Below are 19,739 nucleotides of genomic sequence, written 5' to 3'. Positions count from 1 at the left end.
GACCACTGGATGTTCAACATTCAACAAGATGCCGATGCTTTAAGCAGATCAGTAACACCCTGAAAAACGAGTTACAGTACAGTGGTCAGGGTCATGCAGAGGTTTTCCAAGACCTCGCAAGGGTCCATCGAGGAAGTTGAGACTTCATGCTGTGCGTCTGCTTCAAAAAACAGATGCATGAGTGCTGCAGCATTGCTTTAGAGGTTGCAGAAGCTTGTTAGTGCTCAGACTGTACGCCGCACACTGAAACAAGTCGCTTTGCATGGCCATCATCCCAGAAAGAAGCTTACAAGAAACAAACCCTTCCAAGAGCCTGAATTACTGGAACAATGTCCTGTGGTCTGATGAGACAAAATAAACTTGTTTGGCTCAGATAGTGTCCAGCATGTGTGGTGATGCCCTGGTGAGAAGTACAAAGAAAATTGTGTCTTGCCTACACTCATGCATGGTGGTGGTAACATCATGGTCTGGGGCTGTACGAGTGCTGCTGGTACTGGGGGCTGCAGTTCATTGAGGGGAAACATGGATTCCAACATGTACTGTGACATTCTGAAGCAGAACATGATGCCGAATAGCAGTTTTTTCAACACGATAATGAGCCGAAACACACCGCCAAGATGACAACTGCCGTGCTGAGGAACCTGAAGGTGAAGGTGATGGGGTGGCCACGTATGTCTCCAGACCTGAACTCTATTGAGCACCTGTGGGGCATCTTCAAGGAGTGGAAGAGGATCCCAGCAACAACCTGTGTGAAATTCCATGCCAAGGAGGATTAAGGCAGTCCAAGATAACAATAGTGCTCACAAAAAAATTGACACTTTGTACACAGTTTTGTTGCCAGCTATTTAAGTGATAATGGCTGTATGTTGAGGCCAGTAAATCTACATTGCTATAGTATTAAATTATATATTTAATTTCTATAGTATTGTCCCTTGAAAAGATGGTTGCTGAAATGTAAGGGGTGTACTCACTTTTGTGATATATAGTGTGTGTGTGTGTGTGTGTGTGTGTGTGTGTGTGTGTGTGTGTGTGTGTGTGTGTGTGTGTGTGTGTATATCTATTAGGGCTGACAATTGATTAAAATATTTAATCGCATGATTGTCATGAATTAACTCATGATTAATTGCAACTTAATAGCACATTTATATCTGTTCTAATTGTACATTAAATTAGTTTTTAATACTCTTATCAACATAGCCATTGACATATATTTGACATATGTGACATATTTATTATGACTGTGAGGCAAGTATTCAAAGAGATTCAAGTGGTTTAATTTATGTGTCTATGAAGAGAGAGTGCACTCTGTCTGTTTTCTTTATTTTACAAAAGCACAGCATTTTGATGCTTTATTGTATTGCTCTTATTTTTACGATCAAAAAACAAAGTCATTTGTTTAGGTTATGAGGTAAAAAATGCCACAAAACGTGCTGGCGCGTTTGCAGACCCCAGAGGGTTCATTGCCGGATGTGTGCACCATGGCGGATTTTGGTGCTTGATTTGAGACTTGGCGCATCAATAAAACAAATGTTAAGTAATTAAAAATTAGTTTTTGGTGTAGTTATTTTTCTTATATCTAAGTAAAGAAAGGATGTCGTGACTAAATGTGTGTTGCTTTGAAGGTTTTAATTTTGCCTCTTTTATATTTATATATTTCTTTTTTTTTTTTTTTTATGAAAAAAAGGTCAAACAGAAACGCACGCTAAATTAATTGCACGTTAATAACCTAAGGGCCGTTAAAATTAATTTGCGTTACCGTGTTAATTTTGACAGCTCTTGGTGTTTAAGTTTAACCCGCCTGACATTAGACACTTGACATGTGTGGCGTGTAATGTGGCCTTTTCCCTCAAATGAGTCTGTAAGAAATAAACACACTGCATGTTGAGTGGCTGAAAACCTGCCCTGGTTATTACTGTAGGAATACAGTCTCATCATCAGTATGGTTATGATATCATGGGTCTGTTCTGTCTTGAGATCTTGTGTCCAGGGACATTAAACTGTTTGGTACAGTCACACCAAATTCAGAGTTTTGTGTAGGTGTGTGTAGCACTTTTGTTGTGATGAAGCGTGTAGGTTGAGTGATGAATCGTGTCAGATGATTGTAGCAGGCCACATCTGTCAAAATCTGGGCAGAATCTCCTCGAGGCTGGAGCAGCATGAAGTCGTCTTACTGCTTATAACAGGAAAGGACAGAGGACACAACATCCGCTTAGCCAGGAGCTCGCTTGTAAACCACGTTTACAGCGACATGCTCCTACTGACCCATTTCTAGCCATGTCAGCCCCAAGAGACCTGTGAGTCTGTGAGGAATCATGGGCCCTGTTCCCAAATTTCTGAAGAGTTTTGTGGTCCAAGTAGTTGTTTTGTGGATTTGAGCAGTATTTTCTGTATTTCATTGTTGTTTTAAATTCCTTATACTATTTGTGTTTTGGATCTAGCCTTTATAATGCTGATTCTATTCATAATGCGTAGCTTGATAAATGCCACGTCGAATGCTGTGTGTATCCGCAGCACAGCCGATTTACATTTAATGACGCCCACAAAACTCCATGAAAGGCAAAGAGCTCGAAGAGCTTAAAACAAAAAAAGCTGCCGACTACATGGTGAGAGAGCATTAATTCCAGTTAAGTAGTAGAAATGCAGTGTCTGTGAACCGTCGCATAAAACTGAGATCACATGAGGTCACAGGACAACATGTCTGAAACTGAATAAGATTAGAATGAAGCAGGGCAAGAGATACACCCAAGCATCTAATATTGTTTTTTGTGTCTCTGAATAAAAACATAGGGAATAATAAGAAATGTTTGAGAAGATGGAGAAGGACTCGGAGCTCGTTCAAGCAGAACACTGAGGAGTGCTTTTGTATTAGTGCACACAGCTACTGAAACCTTTATCATTCATGAAATATGGATGGAATCCAGCAGGGATGTCTGTACACACACACACACAGAAATACACATGATACACACACATACCGAAGCATGCATACTGTAATCTTGGCTGCTATTTTCTCTCGGTTGAGATAAGGATTGATTCGCCATGTGTCTTAGACTGTAATCCTCTCCTAACATAGATCTCTGTAGAGCGATCTTCACCAAGCGATATTTGCTCTTTTAATTTAAAAAAAGTTTTGGTTTGCAGCTGGTTGAGCGTATGTTGTAAAAGAATTGCCGGGAAAGCTATCTAATGATCATAGGACGCTTTGGGTATTCAGTGGACACTTTGCTCAGTATTCACTGATTAGTAATCCAAATCGTTCTTCTGCTGCATGATGGACATGTAGGTCTGTAAAAAAATCCTTCAATGTTTGACCTTTTCCAGGTATCACATGCATTGTTGATCTCTTGTTTAGTCCATGGCATTTCTGCAGTTCTATAGCTCAGTGCTTGGGTTCGGTTTCCTCCTCACGGTTCAGTCTAACAGCTTCCTACCGAAAAAATCTGCATCAAACGTGCATAGCACGCTGAGTTTTATTTCCTGGATCAATTAGAAATCCTGAGTTTTTTTGGAGCTGGACACTTCCATTTCCACAGAATCAGCGTTTAGTCCACTTGGATCAAGCCCGTTTTTCTTCAGGTGTGAACCAAACCAAATTGTCAGAGGGTGTATGAGCGAGGTGGTTTGGTTCACTTCCAAAACTCAGCCAATGGACAGATCAGAGCTGCAGAAAAGCAATGTGTTCTGGATATTTGTTCCAAATGAGTAGACACGAGCCGCAGGAAAGCACACGCACCGAAGGTTGATTCAATCCGACTATATCCTGCGTTCTGTTCTTGTGTAATGTATAATTCAACACTCCATGTCTCTAACTTCTACAATCTCACTTCTTTTTACATCTCCCCCTCGAGGGAACTAGTTGAACTCAAACGTTCACTCGCGGCCCACTTCACCAGCGGCGTCCCTGCGGACGTGTCGTCTATGTTCTCCAAATGCCTATTGTAACTTCCGCACTCACTTTGGCTTGGGAGAGTGTATTTATGACAGGAGCATGTGTGTGTGTGTGTAGGTGTGTGTGTGTGGCGTATAGATGAGCCTCTGCTCTTTGTCACATGCTACCCTGGTCTGTGGGCATGCGGACAGGAGGAGGGAGCAAGGGGACGTTAAAAGCGAATGGCACAAACACACAAGGCACTGTTAGAGATCAGAACTGAGAGCTGTTAGTATACATCAAGGCTGGTGTTGATGAAGTTACTGTATGAATACTAATAGAATGTTTGTATTTATATATTTTATTTTTGTATTTATATTTTTATAGACTGATGCAAATACAGGTGAAAAGTAATAGAACACCAAGAGAGAAGACACCAAATCCAAAAAGTTAAGCTAAAAACATGGTCAAAAACAACCAGAGTTCAGATGATTCCCAAACAGATTTGATTAGAACAAGTGAGATCAGAAACAGTTCGGCAAACAATTTTCAGACAAAGTGTATTGGCTTGGCATTAGCCAAAGCACAAGAGTCATAGTGAGCGTACAGTTTACGTTCTGTTTTCCTGAATAAAGGTCTTTTAAATTGTGTGTGTGTGTGTGTGTGTGTGTGTGTGTGTGTGTGTGGGTGTGTGGGTGTGTGGGTGTGTGTGTGTGTATTCGTTCTTGTCATTGCACCCACCTGTGCTTATTTAGTAAGGGGAAGTGTCAGGGTGGCGAAAGTGTGTATGTGTGTGTGTGTGTGTGTTCTGAGAGTTGGAGTCCAGGATGGCCATGTTAAAAGGCTGCATGTCTCTGGTGGAAATTTGAGTTTAAGTCTAGCAGTGACCTGACAAAAATTCAGATTATTTGTGTTTTGTTTTGTTTGCGCTGACATTTACATATATTACTTAAACTTTCTTTCAGCTTCTCCCATTAGGGGTCGCCACAGCGGATTCTCCGCATGTTTGATTTGGCACATGTTTTTACGCTGGATGCCCTTTCTAACGCAATCCTTTCCATTTATCCGGGCTTGGGACCGGCACTGAGAGTGGCTGGGGTTGGTTCCCTGACCGGGGATCGAACCCGGGCCGCAGCGGTGAGAGCGCAGCATCCTAATCACTAGACCACCTACTGTTACGCCAAAACCATCGTTAAGCACTTTCTGTTTATTTTCTCAAAAGTTAGTTTGTGACTGACATGACAGAAGTGCCATGACACTAAATCCTGAATAAAGTTGAGACACTGTGCAGTTACCAATACAATTTAAAAAAAATTGAACATTGCATTTAAATGAAATGTTGGTCATAAACTGAGAAAGGTTTGCGCCATGACTAAAATCTTCTCAGGACTGTGCAATGCTGCATATTTGAACATTAGAGCTTCGTGTATGGTTCAGTTCTGTGCACTGGCACGAAGCAAAACGCTTCCTTGCCAACTGCTTGTATCGTGAGAAAAAAGGTGTGAAAGTGCTTTTCTGCAGGATATCAGTTAGTCTGATAGTCTTTTTTTTTTCCTGTATGCCTGCTTCGCCTCAGTGATGCATTTCCTATTACAAAACAGTGGATAACACTGAGAAAGAGTTCTTAGTTACATAAAGAAAACAGGCCAGAAATGTGTCTGTCAGAGTTTATTTAATGAAACTGATGTACAAGCAAAACAAAAACGAACAAGATCATAATAAAGGAATCGCTATTGTCATAGTGCCATTTATTATCAGAAACTGTCAGACTGTTTTTCATCAGCCTTCGGCTTGGAGCAGATGAGTGATCCTGCTTTACTTCACCTCTGTGTCTGTTTTTCTTGCTCCTTTTCCTATAGGCCAATTAAAATACTGTAACTTTTTTCTCTTCACTGCTGCTTTTTAACCTCCCACAAGAGTATAAGTCAATAAACTGATCATTACTGACTTAGACCAGGTGAACACATTCCAGTGAACAAGATAGAGACAGGACCAAAGGCACATGGCACTTGTTGCAATGGGATTTTTTTTTTATGCAAATGCCTAGCTCTTATCAAGCCTAACTAGCCAATCATAACACGACTTTGCAGTCCCTGTAGAGATGTGCATCTCCATAACTAGGGATGTGATGCGATACGATTTACCCCTATTATGACGCAGTGAGATACGATTTCGATTCGATTCAACACAATGTGATTCAGAAAATGTGAAAAAAAATATGATGCTATGCAATTCATTATGGTACAAAATCATAAATTTACTTAAGCATCTAACACATGGCGCTTTCACTAACAGGCCAAACAAAAAAACTTCCTGTTCTGTCTCCAGGAAGATGCAGCTCTACCTCTGCCATGTTAATCTATATTCTATGTGACTCTCGGGACACGCCTCCATCTCCGTAGTGTTGTAATACGTCATATTTATGTAGAAGCAGTGGGGCTGAGAGAACACGATCGATCTACATATCAAATAATAGTCACAAGTTATTGGTTACTTTCTAAATACAAGTATGGTGCATTTACAAATAATTATACATATATATTGATATAGACCTACAAATGTCCTACAAAAGTCGACATACAAATGGCAACTTTTATCCGATGCACATTTTTTTATAATCGATGCAGCGCATCGTTAATTTTTATTCTTACCATTCCTAAATCATTGATCATGTTGATTCCAAGCAGTGCTCATTTAAAATTCAGGTCTGTACCTCAGAGTGTCCTATGATTTGAGACTGGTTATATTTGAACCTATTCACAGCTCCCCTTCAAAGCAATGGTCCAGTATTACTTGGATCAGAATTTTGCGAGTTTATGGGCTGTGAAATCTGTCACTTCTCTTACCTTCATGGACGCTGTCCAGCTGACAAGAGCAGCAACCTGTTTTATTTAGCTAATAATATCCATTTCGCTTTGTCCTGCTTCAAAGAAAAGAGAAAAGGCACACCACCTACAGACCATCTGGACTAAAACGGAATGTTGTCCATTACAGTCTCATCAGAAAGCCACATCTCAGTTTGTACTCTGTCTTGTATGATTTTTTTACCTGTCAACTGGCAGAAGAGGCAGATCAATGGTTACGGCTTTGGGATACTCAATGGAAGGTAACTGAATTCCAGTCCCAAGCTTCCATGGTTGGGGCCTTGTGGAAGATTTTCAGCTCCTCAGTTTTATCTGGAAACTGTAAGTCACTCACTGGATAGATGCAGCATCCAATTGTGCAAACATACACATTTACTGGATAAACAAAGAGACTTCAGGAAGCTGTACACTGAAATGTATAGTTGCTAGATTTAGATGTTTAAGTTATTCAGTTGTATTCTGTTGCACACAGATACAGCATTATTTGTAGCAGTTTTCATAATCACCTGCACTTACACTGTTTTTTTTACAATCTTTAGACCTATGAATGTCTTTACACCGTACGTCATGCTATGGCTGTTATTTTGAGATATTTTATATATATATAAGAGCCTTGGAAAGAAAAAGAGCAATGGCATTACTTAATACTTTAGCAACAACTATGATGATGATGATGTTGATGACAATGATGATGATATAGTGAATTGCTATTAACTATATATACAGTGAGGAAAATAAGTATTTGAACACCCTGCTATTTTGCAAGTTCTCCCACTTAGAAATCATGGAGGGGTCTGAAATTGTCATCGTAGGTGCATGTCCACTGTGAGAGACATAATCTAAAAAAAAAATCCAGAAATCACAATATATGATTTTTAAACTGTTTTTTTGTATGATACAGCTGCAAATAAGTATTTGAACACCTGTCTATCAGCTAGAATTCTGACCCTCAAAGACCTGTTAGTCTGCCTTTAAAATGTACACCTCCACTACATTTATTATCCTAAATTAGATGCACCTGTTTGAGGTCGTTAGCTGCATAAAGACACCTGTCCACCCCATACAATCAGTAAGAATCCAACTACTAACATGGCCAAGACCAAAGAGCTGTCCAAAGACACTACAGACAAAATTGTACACCTCCACAAGGCTGGAAAGGGATGCGGGGAAATTGCCAAGCAGCTTGGTGAAAAAAGGTCCACTGTTGGAGCAATCATTAGAAAATGGAAGAAGCTAAACATGACTGTCAATCTCCCTCGGACTGGGGCTCCATGCAAGATCTCACCTCGTGGGGTCTCAATGATCCTAAGGAAGGTGAGAAATCAGCCCAGAACTACACAGGAGAAGTTGGTCAATGACCTCAAAAGAGCTGGGACCACCGTTTCCAAGGTTACTGTTGGTAATACACTAAGACGTTATGGTTTGAAATCATGCATGGCACGGAAGGTTCCCCTGCTTAAACCAGCACATGTCCAGGCACGTCTTAAGTTTGCCAATGACCATTTGGATGATCCAGAGGAGTCATGGGAGAAAGTCATGTGGTCAGATGAGACCAAAATAGAACTTTTGGGTCATAATTCCAATAAACGTGTTTGGAGGAAGAAGAATGATGAGTACCATCCAAAGAACACCATCCCTACTGTGAAGCATGGGGGTGGTAGCATCATGGCTTGGGGGTGTTTTTCTGCACATGGGACAGGGCGACTGCACTGTATTAAGGAGAGGATGACCGGGGCCATGTATTGCGAGATTTTGGGGAACAACCTCCTTCCCTCATTTAGAGCATTGAAGATGGGTCGAGGCTGGGTCTTCCAACATGACAATGACCCGAAGCACACAGCCAGGATAACCAAGGAGTGGCTCTGTAAGAAGCATATCAAGGTTCTGGCGTGACCTAGCCAGTCTCCAGACCTAAACCCAATAGAGAATCTTTGGAGGGAGCTCAAACTGCGTGTTTCTCAGCGACAGGCCAGAAACCTGACTGATCTAGAGAAGATCTGTGTGGAGGAGTGGGCCAAAATCCCTCCTGCAGTGTGTGCAAACCTGGTGAAAAACTACAGGAAACGTTTGACCTCTGTAATTGCAAACAAAGGCTACTGTACCAAATATTAACATTGACTTTCTCAGGTGTTCAAATACTTATTTGCAGCTGTATCATACAAATAAATAGTTAAAAAATCATACATTGTGATTTCTGGATTTTTTTTTTTTAGATTATGTCTCTCACAGTGGACATGCACCTACGATGACAATTTCAGACCCCTCCATGATTTCTAAGTGGGAGAACTTGCAAAATAGCAGGGTGTTCAAATACTTATTTTCCACACTGTATATATATATATATATATATATATATATATATATATATATATATATATATATATATATATATATATATATATACACACAGTGGAACCCGGTTATGTCGATGTCCTAGGGGGTCGCCAAAAAGCATCGAGATAACCGATGATCGAGATAAACGAAAATCAATATGGCGGCAGTATATTAACGTGCTTGAAATTTCTTTATGTACATGATGTGCGTTAATAAATGAGAATGTGCATGCACGTGTTTTTGGCGGGTTTTTTACACAACAGCGTTGCCGCGATTTGTTTGATGAAGTCATGCTATAAAAATACATACATGTTTGTTAACTGTCAGGAATCCACCTGCCACGCCCCCTTCGGCGCCCCCTTCAGCGTGTCAGGTGTTTTCTCGGCCGCTTTCTCTGAAGCTCCCGGCTTCAATCGCGCACATATGGTGCTCGTTTATCATCATCACCAGCTCCTATTTAAACTTCCACACTCTCACCGTCCGTTATTGTTGGTTCACGGCGGTCGTTGTTTTCGCGCATGCGTATCCCGGTACGTGTCTTCCCACCGGCACTCTCTCACTTTTCTTCCCAAAGCGCATGCTCTGTGATCAACTGGAATCCCATTCATAGTGCATTCCTGCATTGTGACCAGTCTTACACTGTGACCCTGACTATAGTGGTTATTGTATAAAACTTGAAGAAATGAATGGTCAAAAAATAGAATTACTGTGTCAGCAGATTCACCATGGCACACAACAAATGCCTCCTCTGAAGAGGAAAAAAAACTGCACTATAATTATCTGTACAATGTTGCAGGATAGCAACATTATTTTGCTGTCACTTCTTGATAAAATAGACACACTGTGTCAACAGTGGCACTTCTATATGACTCATAACCTTGTCACGAGTACATAACCTCAATGCTACAGGCAGAATGAGCTAAGCACTGTTCTTATGTGGTCATCTTTTTTGTGAAGATATTGACCAGCCAGACAAAATTGATTACCAGATGTCAGCTCCTGTTCAGAAGACTGCACTTTCTTTGTGTCTGGCTCAGCAGTCAAACTCAGCCTCCTTCACCTGCGTATGCTCCTGGATCTATTCCTGTATCACTGCTCGTACCTCTAAAAGGGAAAACAGGCTGGTATTTGATTCATGTTGTGGGCCGTGTTACCTGGCAGATGGTATTGGTATGCGATATTGGTATGTCTCTGGGGAGCTCAGATTGCACTCTTAAGAATCTCTGGCAATAGGTTTCAATTGGAGATTTGTATTTATTTGATTATTATTCAGTTGGAGATTTTATTTTATTTACTTTTTTATTATTATTATTTCTGCATGCAGTTGATTGGACTTTTCTTTTGCAGAATTATCTGAACCATACTGCATGTTTTAAACCTAGAAGACAATGCAGTGGACAAAAAAATGTATTATGTAAAACTTTAAATAAATTTTTTAACCCATTTCAGCTTTTCAGCTTCTTCACATCTCATGCTAAAAACTCAAAAAAGAGACTTGACCTTGGCTAGAATTCCTAGCTGTCAAACTGTCATGTGAAGGCATTTGTAAAAAAAAAAAAAAAAAAGAACCTGTTTGTATATATGATGTTCACTATGAGTAATTCTGTTGAAGAGAATCACTTTTACCTGTCACTTCATCAATTCGGTTTTATAAGGAAATCCTGTCTTATAAGTTGGTAATACACTGAGTTGAGTGGTGATAATCCTGATGGAGCTGTGAACATTTTAATAAAGATTTGCTTTAATTGGAACATGTCCCATATAGTGCGTAAAGAGAAGCTCACAGTGCATTAATGAAAGTATGGTGCCTATTAGTCTCAGTGAAGGAGTTGTGGCCTTTGTGTCAGTCCCAGTGAAGACGTTTCACCCCTGTGTCTGTCTTATTGAAGAAAGTGTGACCTCTGTGTCAGTCCCAGTGAACGAGATGAAGAAGGTGTGGTCTCTGTATCAGTTTCAGTGAAGGTAGTGTGACCTTGTGTTAGTACCAATTGAGGAGTTGTGGCCTCTTTCTTAGTCCAAGTAAAGGTCATGTGGGCTCTGTCAGTCTTACTGAAGGAAGTGCGACCTCTGTGTCAGTCCCAGTGAACGAGATGTGATCATTGTGTCAGTTTCAGTGAACAAAATGTGATCACTGTGTCAGGTTCAGTAAACAATGTATGGACTCTCTGTCAGTCTCAGGGAAGAAGGTGTGGTCTCTGTTAGAGGTTAACTCTTTAATCGGTTTTGCCAATTAATCGCCACTGATATTCGATTACTGGAACTAACAGCTATTAGCAAAAATGTATAATGATGAAACACAGAATATAGATTACCATGGCAGAGGTAGAGCTGCATCTTCCTGGAGACAGAACACGAAGTTTTTTTGTTTGGTCTGTTAGTGAAAGGGCCATGCGTTAGAAGTCAGAAGGCACTTGAGTAAATGTATGATTTGCTGTCTGTCTGAACCAAGGAACTAAAAGTAAACTATCTGTACCATTATGAATTGCACAGCATCATATTTTTTCCATTGCATCGTACTGCACTGAATCGCTGCCATTAATAGAGCAGCCGCTCGATGTGAATTACTGATGCCACATGCTGTTTGTTTTTATATGTTAAATAGCATGCTGCACAGAGAGCGTATATTATATCTATCCTTATTTATTTATAAATTATATTATTATATTTATGAATTAATATATTCCTATTTATTTGATTTGACACGTTTTTATGATTCAGAACTTTTTATTTTTATATATAATAAAGTGCAGAACTAGTTTACATGGAGTGTTATGTTTGTTTTTTTGTTTTTATCCAGTATCCATTTCAAAAACTCATTAATTGCTTATCAGCAAGTACAATTTAACCTATTCTCTGTGTTAGTCCCAGTGGAGGAGGTGTGGTCTCTGTGCAAGTCCAAGTTAAGAAGACATGCTATCTGTATTATTCTCATGACTGCCCATCAGTCCTACTAGAGTTGAAATGGCCTCCAGTGAAAGAGGTGCAGTAACGTTGGTTGGAGCTTTTACTTATCAAAGTCTTTGTTTGTCATGTGGATTCAAATCGAACTGTCTGTGTTACTTTCTCTTTATTTTGGATCGAACATCCTCTAAAGCACTTTCTATTGAACTGTTGACTTGCTACTTTGAATATCTTCTGTATATCAGATAACTTAGACACTTATCACAATCTCAGAAAGAACAGATGCAGTTGGGATATGTTTTTTCACTCTCAAATCGATTGATCTGGTCCTACTGATGCTCGGTCAATAACAACTTAATCTGCCAAATGTTTTGCCAAAATGTAATCGGAAGCACTTAGCGTAAGCATTAGCATGCCTGATTAATTAATGTGCTGGACTCGTCTGACGCTCGCTGCTCTAATTTCTGTTCGCTGAAAGAGCACAGAGAGATTGTTGTTTCTCCTTGCAGAGCGTGCTTCGTGTTGATCGATTTAGCGAAAAACACACTTAGCTGTTTTCAAAACACAGAGACAGACTCTTTAGGCTGGCAGGAGACAATGTTTTCCTAGGCATCTGGCACAACGCGTTCGAGAGAATGGCAGCAGATCCCGTAAGACGGAGTTCAGTACATTCTCTCCTTCTCGCTCCTTCTGTCTTTCCCTCTGTCTGGATGGCTCTCACGTACACACACCCACAGAAACACACAGAAACACACACACACACACACACACACACACACACACACACACACACACACACGTGCCCGGTCGTGGTCACACACAGTCTCTCCATCTTTTTCATTCCTTTTGCCATGTTGCCTGGTGACACACTCTTCATGCAGTTCTCGGTGGAGAATAGCTACACAAGCTCACATACACGTCAGTGTGAACGCATGGAGCTCGACATTACAGACGCACGTGCATCTGCACATCCATCAAAACCATAAAGCCTAATTAATGGACACGGTCTCTTTTTTCTGCAGTAATTCCCTGCTGTGAAATGCTACACATCAGAAGTGACAGGTGTGCAGTATTGCTCTTGTTTTGTGTGTGTGTGTGTGTGTGTGTGTGTGTGTGTGTGTGTGTGTGTGTGTGTGTGTGTGTCACTGTAGAGTGGCATTTAATCCAAGCCAATGGTGACAAAAACTTTTCGTCAGAGTGAAGGATGGCGTGCAGTTGTAGCAATACTGCATAAATCTAATGATCCTATATAATGCACTTCCTACATTTTCACACATTTAATTGAAATATGATAGAATTAAACTGACAGATAGACTCTGCCTCTTATAAATCTGGAAACACAGAGGCTTTTATGGTTTCTGAGAGACACATTCATGTTCCTTTCTTTTATTTGCAACAAACTAGGTCATTAAATGTTATGAAAATTTACTTTCACCGAATAAAAATATAAATGTCCAGATGTTAGACTTTATTTTGATAGAAAAAATCCCCCTTAACATGAATAAGAGCTTTACACACTCTTGGCATCAGGAAAGTTAGTTTCTCCAAATATTCAGCTGATATACTTTGTCGAGCCTCTTGTAAAACCTTCCAAATGTGTTCTTCACTAGTTAAATATTTTTGATCTTGCGATCCAGTTCATCTCAGAGCAGTTAAGTAGGATTTAGGTGCAGTGTCTGTGCAGGCAATTCCATGATAGATAACACTCCAGCTGACTGTTTGCTCTTTAGATAATGCTTAGAGAGCTTGAACGTATTATTCGGGGCATTGTCTTGTTGTATGGTGAAGATGGTTTCACTGAGCTGCAGTCCATGTGGAACTGCATAGTGTTGAAGTATGGAATGGTTGCCATGTTGGTTCAGTATTCCTTTCACCTGGAATTAGTCTCCAACCTTCCCTGCTCCAAAATAACCCCAAACCATTAAGCTTCCACCTCCGTGTTTGACTGTGGGGTGAGGCAGTCTGCTAACATCTTACACATGTTCACATGTTGGACTAATTTGTCCACAGAAATTTCTTCCAGATGTTCACTGTTCAACTGTGTGTTTTTGCATTTTACATAGTTTGTTGCATATAAATAAAAAAACACCTGACTCTGGAAAACGTTTTGAAATATTTGTGCAGTGTATATTACATATTTTGGCATAGACTACACATTTTGTCAGTTTTAGCAGCTGCTAGTAAAATGTCTTTTAAAAGAATAAATGGGTTAACTGGCAACAAAACTAGATCTAAGGACATCCAGACATCCAGCCAAATGTATTGTCTTGTCAGTTTAGAAAGCTGCCTGTTATTCTTTCCGGGGTTCAAATCAGGGCACCATGTCCATGTTTTACAGCTGTGGATTTGACAGAGTGGTGAGACCTGAGATGTTGTACGGTTTAGAGACAGTGGCATTGAGTAAAAGACAGGAGGTGGAGCTGGAGGTAGCAGAGCTGAAGATGTTGAGGTTTTTGTTGGGAGTGACGACGATGGACAGGATTAGAAATGAGTTTATTAGAGGGACAGCGCATGTAGGACGTTTTGGTGACATGGTGAGGGAGGCAAGATTGAGATGGTTTGGACATGTGCAGAGGAGGGACATGGGGTATATCAGTAGGAGAATGCTGAGGATGGAGCCACCAGGAAGGAGGAAAAGAGGAAGACCAAGGAGGAGGTTTATGGATGTAGTGAAGGAAGAGATGCAGGTAGCTGGTTTGAAAGAGGCAGATGTAAAGCAGTGGTAACCGGCCGCACAGAAAAAATACATAACTTACATTATTTCCGTTTATTTATTATCTGATACTAAACAATGTTTAATTTTGGAAAAGTATCTGATTCTCTCCAGCACATCTGTCTATGACTTACTCGATGCACGTGCACGGCCGCTAACACATAATACATTACCGCTAAATTGAGACCCCCAAGCGAGCAAAATGAACAAAAAACAACACAGTGGATTCACGTTTATTATTATATATTAGAAAATACCAGTTTTTATGCAGGTCGTTTTATTTTATTTTGTTGTATTTATCCGCCATACCTTAAAGGCCATCCGTAAAAATATTGTCTGACATTAAACCGGTCCAAAAAAAGGTTGGGGACCGCTGATGTAGAGGACAGGGGGGTATGGAGATGGATGATCCGCTGTGGCGATCCCCAATGGGAGAAGCTGAACGAAGAATAGGAACAAAGAAAGTTGCATTTGTTTCAGTTTTTTTTGTTTTTTAGTGAATTTCTGCAGAAATCGCAAACCTTTAAAGATTCCCTTAAATATACTTGAATACCACAATTGTATTTAATTCCTATGATTCTTGGATTAAAGAACACATAATGTACTGCTGTTTCACATTTGCTTTATAATGTTTATCCAAAATGACTTATGGTTTAAACAGATTTGAAGGTTATGGATTTTTTTTAGATACTAATACTAATCAATACTAGTAATCAGTTGAACCAATATCAGTGCAAAAATGATTTCAGGCCAAAGAGCACTAAAACATATTTTACTTTTGAAAAAGTAGGTGTGTAAATACTGTTAATAGAGTTCTAAACATTTGGTGGTTTAAAAAAAAAACAGTTTTATAATACCGTATTTTTCGGACTATAAGCGGTTACTTTTTTCCCACGCGGCTTAAACAATGAAGCGGCTTATATATGGATTTTTCCTGGGTTTTTCCCGGTTTCACAAACTTCAAGCCAAAAAACTGAGCGACATAGCATTAGACCAATGAAATTTCTGAACGGAAACGAAAAACATTTTTTTTTACTATCACTCCTGTACACTAAGTATTTTAACTTTTTCTTCTTTGCTTACCTTAATTTTCGTCACAATCTTCGCTTTCCGGCTTCGCTTCGCCATCCAGCAGCGGCGTCTCGAGCTCGTACCTCAATTTTTGCTCGCGTAAAAAAGCAAAAAAATCGACCGAGTGACCGCTCGTACCTCGGAAAAACTCGTACATTAATGCACTCGTAGGTCAAGTTACCACTGTAGTTGTGAAAGGAACAAGGAAGACAGTGAACAATGACTTTCTTGGTCGGCTACTGTTTAGATACAAGCCGTTGTAACGCGTTGAGTCTGGGTGAAGGGAGAGCTCACTAACTCCAGTTGCAACAGAAATCATATAAGCACAGACGGGTTTCCAAAACTCATGCTTTTTTATTATTCTTGGCAACAGTGTTACGGGTTAGTCAAAGAAACTTAGAAATGAGCATCTGAAAATAATAAACACATTATCCTCGGTCTCCACACATGCAGTAATAGCGAAAGAATGCAGTGGCATGCTATACCCAAAATACCGCTCTGCTCCTAATAGAAGCGCAACATATTGAATTTAGTGTCTTTCGTTAAAGCCTGTGTAAAGTTCATTAGTTTCAGTGCAGATTAGCTTATAGACAGGTGCGGCTTATTTATGTTAAAAATAAAAATCTTTGTCAAATTCAGTGGGTGCATTTTATATATGGGTGTGCTTTATAATCCGGAAATAACGGTAATTTGTACAAATGCAGCAAACATTTTAGAGCAACTTTCTCATTACTTTGAATCTGTAAATCGTAAATAGAAAAACAAGCAAATTGAAGCATACGCCAGTTTAATAGCTGCCAATAGGATGTCATTTTGTGTGTCTAATTTCCGGTCTGTTTCGGCTCAGAGCATCACACCGCGGATGTAAAATAAATAAATTGAAGTACATTTTGCACCAAATAGCATTTTTTCGAGGCAAAATGAACAAGTTGTGAGGTCTGTCTTACACAAAATCACCTTTAGACCAGTTATTGTCAAATTTGCTTTTCTTCATTTAATTAATAGAACATATTGCGTGCATTTATGATTATGGTTTATTTATAATTAAATAAAGGGTGTAATACAGTGTAAAGTAACCGTACTTTGCTTTAAAAGACATGAGCTCATTTGTCCTGCTCTGCCTCGCGTTTATCTTCACACTGTCAGCGTTCGTAATGTTTGTGGATTAGGGGTTTGTATGAAGTGACCCAGTTAAGCGTGATGTATATGTGGGGTGTGTGGACCTTGCACCAGCTCATCCTCTCTTTCATAGAGCTTTTTTGTTATCCGCAGTGAATCGGTCGGTGAAAAAGCTAACCTCTTTGCCTCAGAAAGCTTTACTTATGCTCTCTCTGTCTTGGGTTATGGCTTGTGCTGTTGCATTAAATGTTAAATAAATGATGCTCTGTGAGCTCAGGGTGATCTTTGAGGTGATCTTTCCATTAGTATCAGATAGGAAAGTGAGAAAGCAAACATTTGCATTTGACGGCACTGAGCTTGCAGTATGCGCAAATTTGATGAACAGCAGGAATATGATAGCAGGAATGGTGTGTACTCTGCACGTGTTGTTGTACGTGGGAGTTGTGGAGGAGATGTGCTTTACGTAATGCAGAGGTTAGCAACCTACACGCCGTGCTTTGAAATTTGCCATATATACTTAAATAACAAACAAGCTTTCGATTTCAACCTGCTGGAGGAGGTTCTTAAAGGTCCCCATGAAATTGAAATAGACTTTTTTGTTGCTTTGAGTATGAATTTGTTAGCCTATGTTATCTATAATTTATAAGCTCCAAAGCAATGCTCATGTGTTGCATGTAGAAGATATATGTATTTAAAATGTAAATGTTTGTGTCATTTTGATGGTCTTATTCACTGGTTTCTCATTTATTTTTACGTTGACGCCATTTGGCAGACGTCCATATCCAGAGCGGCTTACATTTATCCCATTCATAGAACTGAGCTTTTGAGGGTTATTAGCATTTCTCAAGGGACTGGCAATAGCAGATTTGTGGTGTTTGGATGTGAACCCATGACCTTCTGATCAGAAATCCAACAGCTTAACCAGTGAACTACCTCATCCTATCAGATAGGTTTGTCCAATCAAATGTTCTCTACAATCTGAAGTGTCCTGCTCACAACCTTGGTGAAGTTGCAAGAACATATCAGCCAGCAAAGGTCATAAATGCTACAGGGTATTTATTATAGCAACTTCCAGTTTCAGAGGAATTTACCTCAACACATTGATTAACACTGCATATTTGGTTGCACTTCATGGGGACTTTAAAGGAATGGATGCTGCTATTCTACACCATTTGCAATCTTAAGTATGCAAATGAACTTCTTTTGCCTTTGGCATAGTCACGTCATTTCAGAGCATTTTGAAATCTAGCTGAATCTAGCTAGCCAGCGTCTTACAACTCCATGATTTGGGAAGCGACCCTGAGCTTGGAATACTGTCTTTATAGTTTTTTCTAGGTTTTCCAGTTTTCTTTTACCTCCAAAAAAAGCACGGTGGTGGATTGATTGGTGCTCTATATTGCTATAAAAGAGTATGAGTGTGTGCATGAGACATGCTCTGCAATCAGGGCATCATTCATTCATGCATCCATCCATTTATTAATTTGTTTATTCATTCATTCATCTTCTGTAACCCCTGATCAGGGTTATGGTCGCTCTGGCATCTATTCTAGGAACGTGAACGTCAGGTGAGAATACACCCTGGATAAGGCAGTGTTGTTTATAGGATGCCGTTAACACACATTCACACACACATTCACACCTAGGCAAATTGAGCAAATACACCTACAGGTTTGTTTTTTTAAAGGTGGTATGAATCCAGAGAACCCTAAGGAAACTTATATGGACAGATGGCAATGCTACCTGCTTTAACTAATGTTCAAAATAGTAACAAAACATCCAACTGACAACTATGCTGATGGCATAGAGTGTTTTGACACCATTATGTTGGCTGCGGAGAGATTTAGGTTCCTCTGAAGGTTTTTTCCTTATGCCGTCTCGGGGAGTTTTTCCTTGCCACAGTCACCACTGGCTCGCTCATCAGGGACAAACTTACTTATTAAGAACATATTCATTTTTTATCACCACATTATCTGTGTAAAGCTGCTTTGAGACAATGTTCATTGTTAAAAGCGCAATACAAATACAAATGAATTGAATTGAATTAGGGCCCAGAAAGTAGCTTTTTGAATTGCGGAGCTGCCATTTATTTTGGTTTGAAATTCAAAAGCTAAAATGTGCTTTTCAGCACAATTCCAGTTCTAAAAAAATAACCAGCAGCTGTGCCTCGCTTCAGTACAGTTCAGCTCTGCATACTCAGCATGGACAAATCCGGTTATTGCAATCAAAGTCCACATCCGGTTCAGAACACAAACACAGGACACCTGGTCACACTAATTACAGGGCAGAGGGTGGAGACATGACTAGAATCGAATCACTTTTCCAACAAATCTGCACTGGTAGAACTATAACGTGTGCTACGGATTGAAACAGGGAATTTGCGACAGCTGCTATAAATAATGCACAGGTTTGACAATCTCTTATTTACCTGCTAGTTCGCTAACCCTTACCTCTGTCCTCTGTGCTTGACTTCAATTCAATTCAATTTGTATAGCGCTTTTAACAATGAACATTGTCTTAAAGCAGCTTTACACAGATAATGTGGTGATAAAAAATAAATATGTTCTTTATAAGTGTAAGTTTGTCTCTGATGAGTGAGCCGGTGGCAAATGTGGCAAGGAAAAACTCCCTGAGATGGAATAAGGAAGAAACCTCGAGAGGAACCAGACTCAAGAGGGAACCAATCCTCATCTGGGTTGCACCGAATGTCCATTTATAGCAGATGTTGTGGGGTACAGTGATGATGATCAGAAGCAAACTGGAGTCAGTGTAGCAGACTGTTGACATTAACTACAGTCCAAATCCATCCTCAAAGCTCCCATGCTTCACATTCTGTTCCACAGTGTCTGCTATTGGCTTCGCCTCGAGGTTA

At 39.9% G+C, this 19,739-nt stretch overlaps 1 protein-coding gene across 4 annotated transcripts in view; it reads left to right on the top strand.

Annotated features, from left to right (window-relative positions):
- dock4a (dedicator of cytokinesis 4a) overlaps positions 1–19,739 on the top strand; it is a 97,756-nt gene that overhangs the window by 1,201 nt on the left and 76,816 nt on the right. The gene's annotated exons all lie outside the window — the stretch shown is intronic.

This window comes from Silurus aristotelis (assembly GCF_946808225.1).
Source record: "Silurus aristotelis genome assembly, chromosome: 14".
In the NCBI taxonomy this organism is placed as follows: domain Eukaryota; kingdom Metazoa; phylum Chordata; class Actinopteri; order Siluriformes; family Siluridae; genus Silurus; species Silurus aristotelis.
The sequence above is the reverse complement of the archived record's forward strand: the minus strand, read 5'-3'. Positions and strand labels throughout refer to the sequence as shown.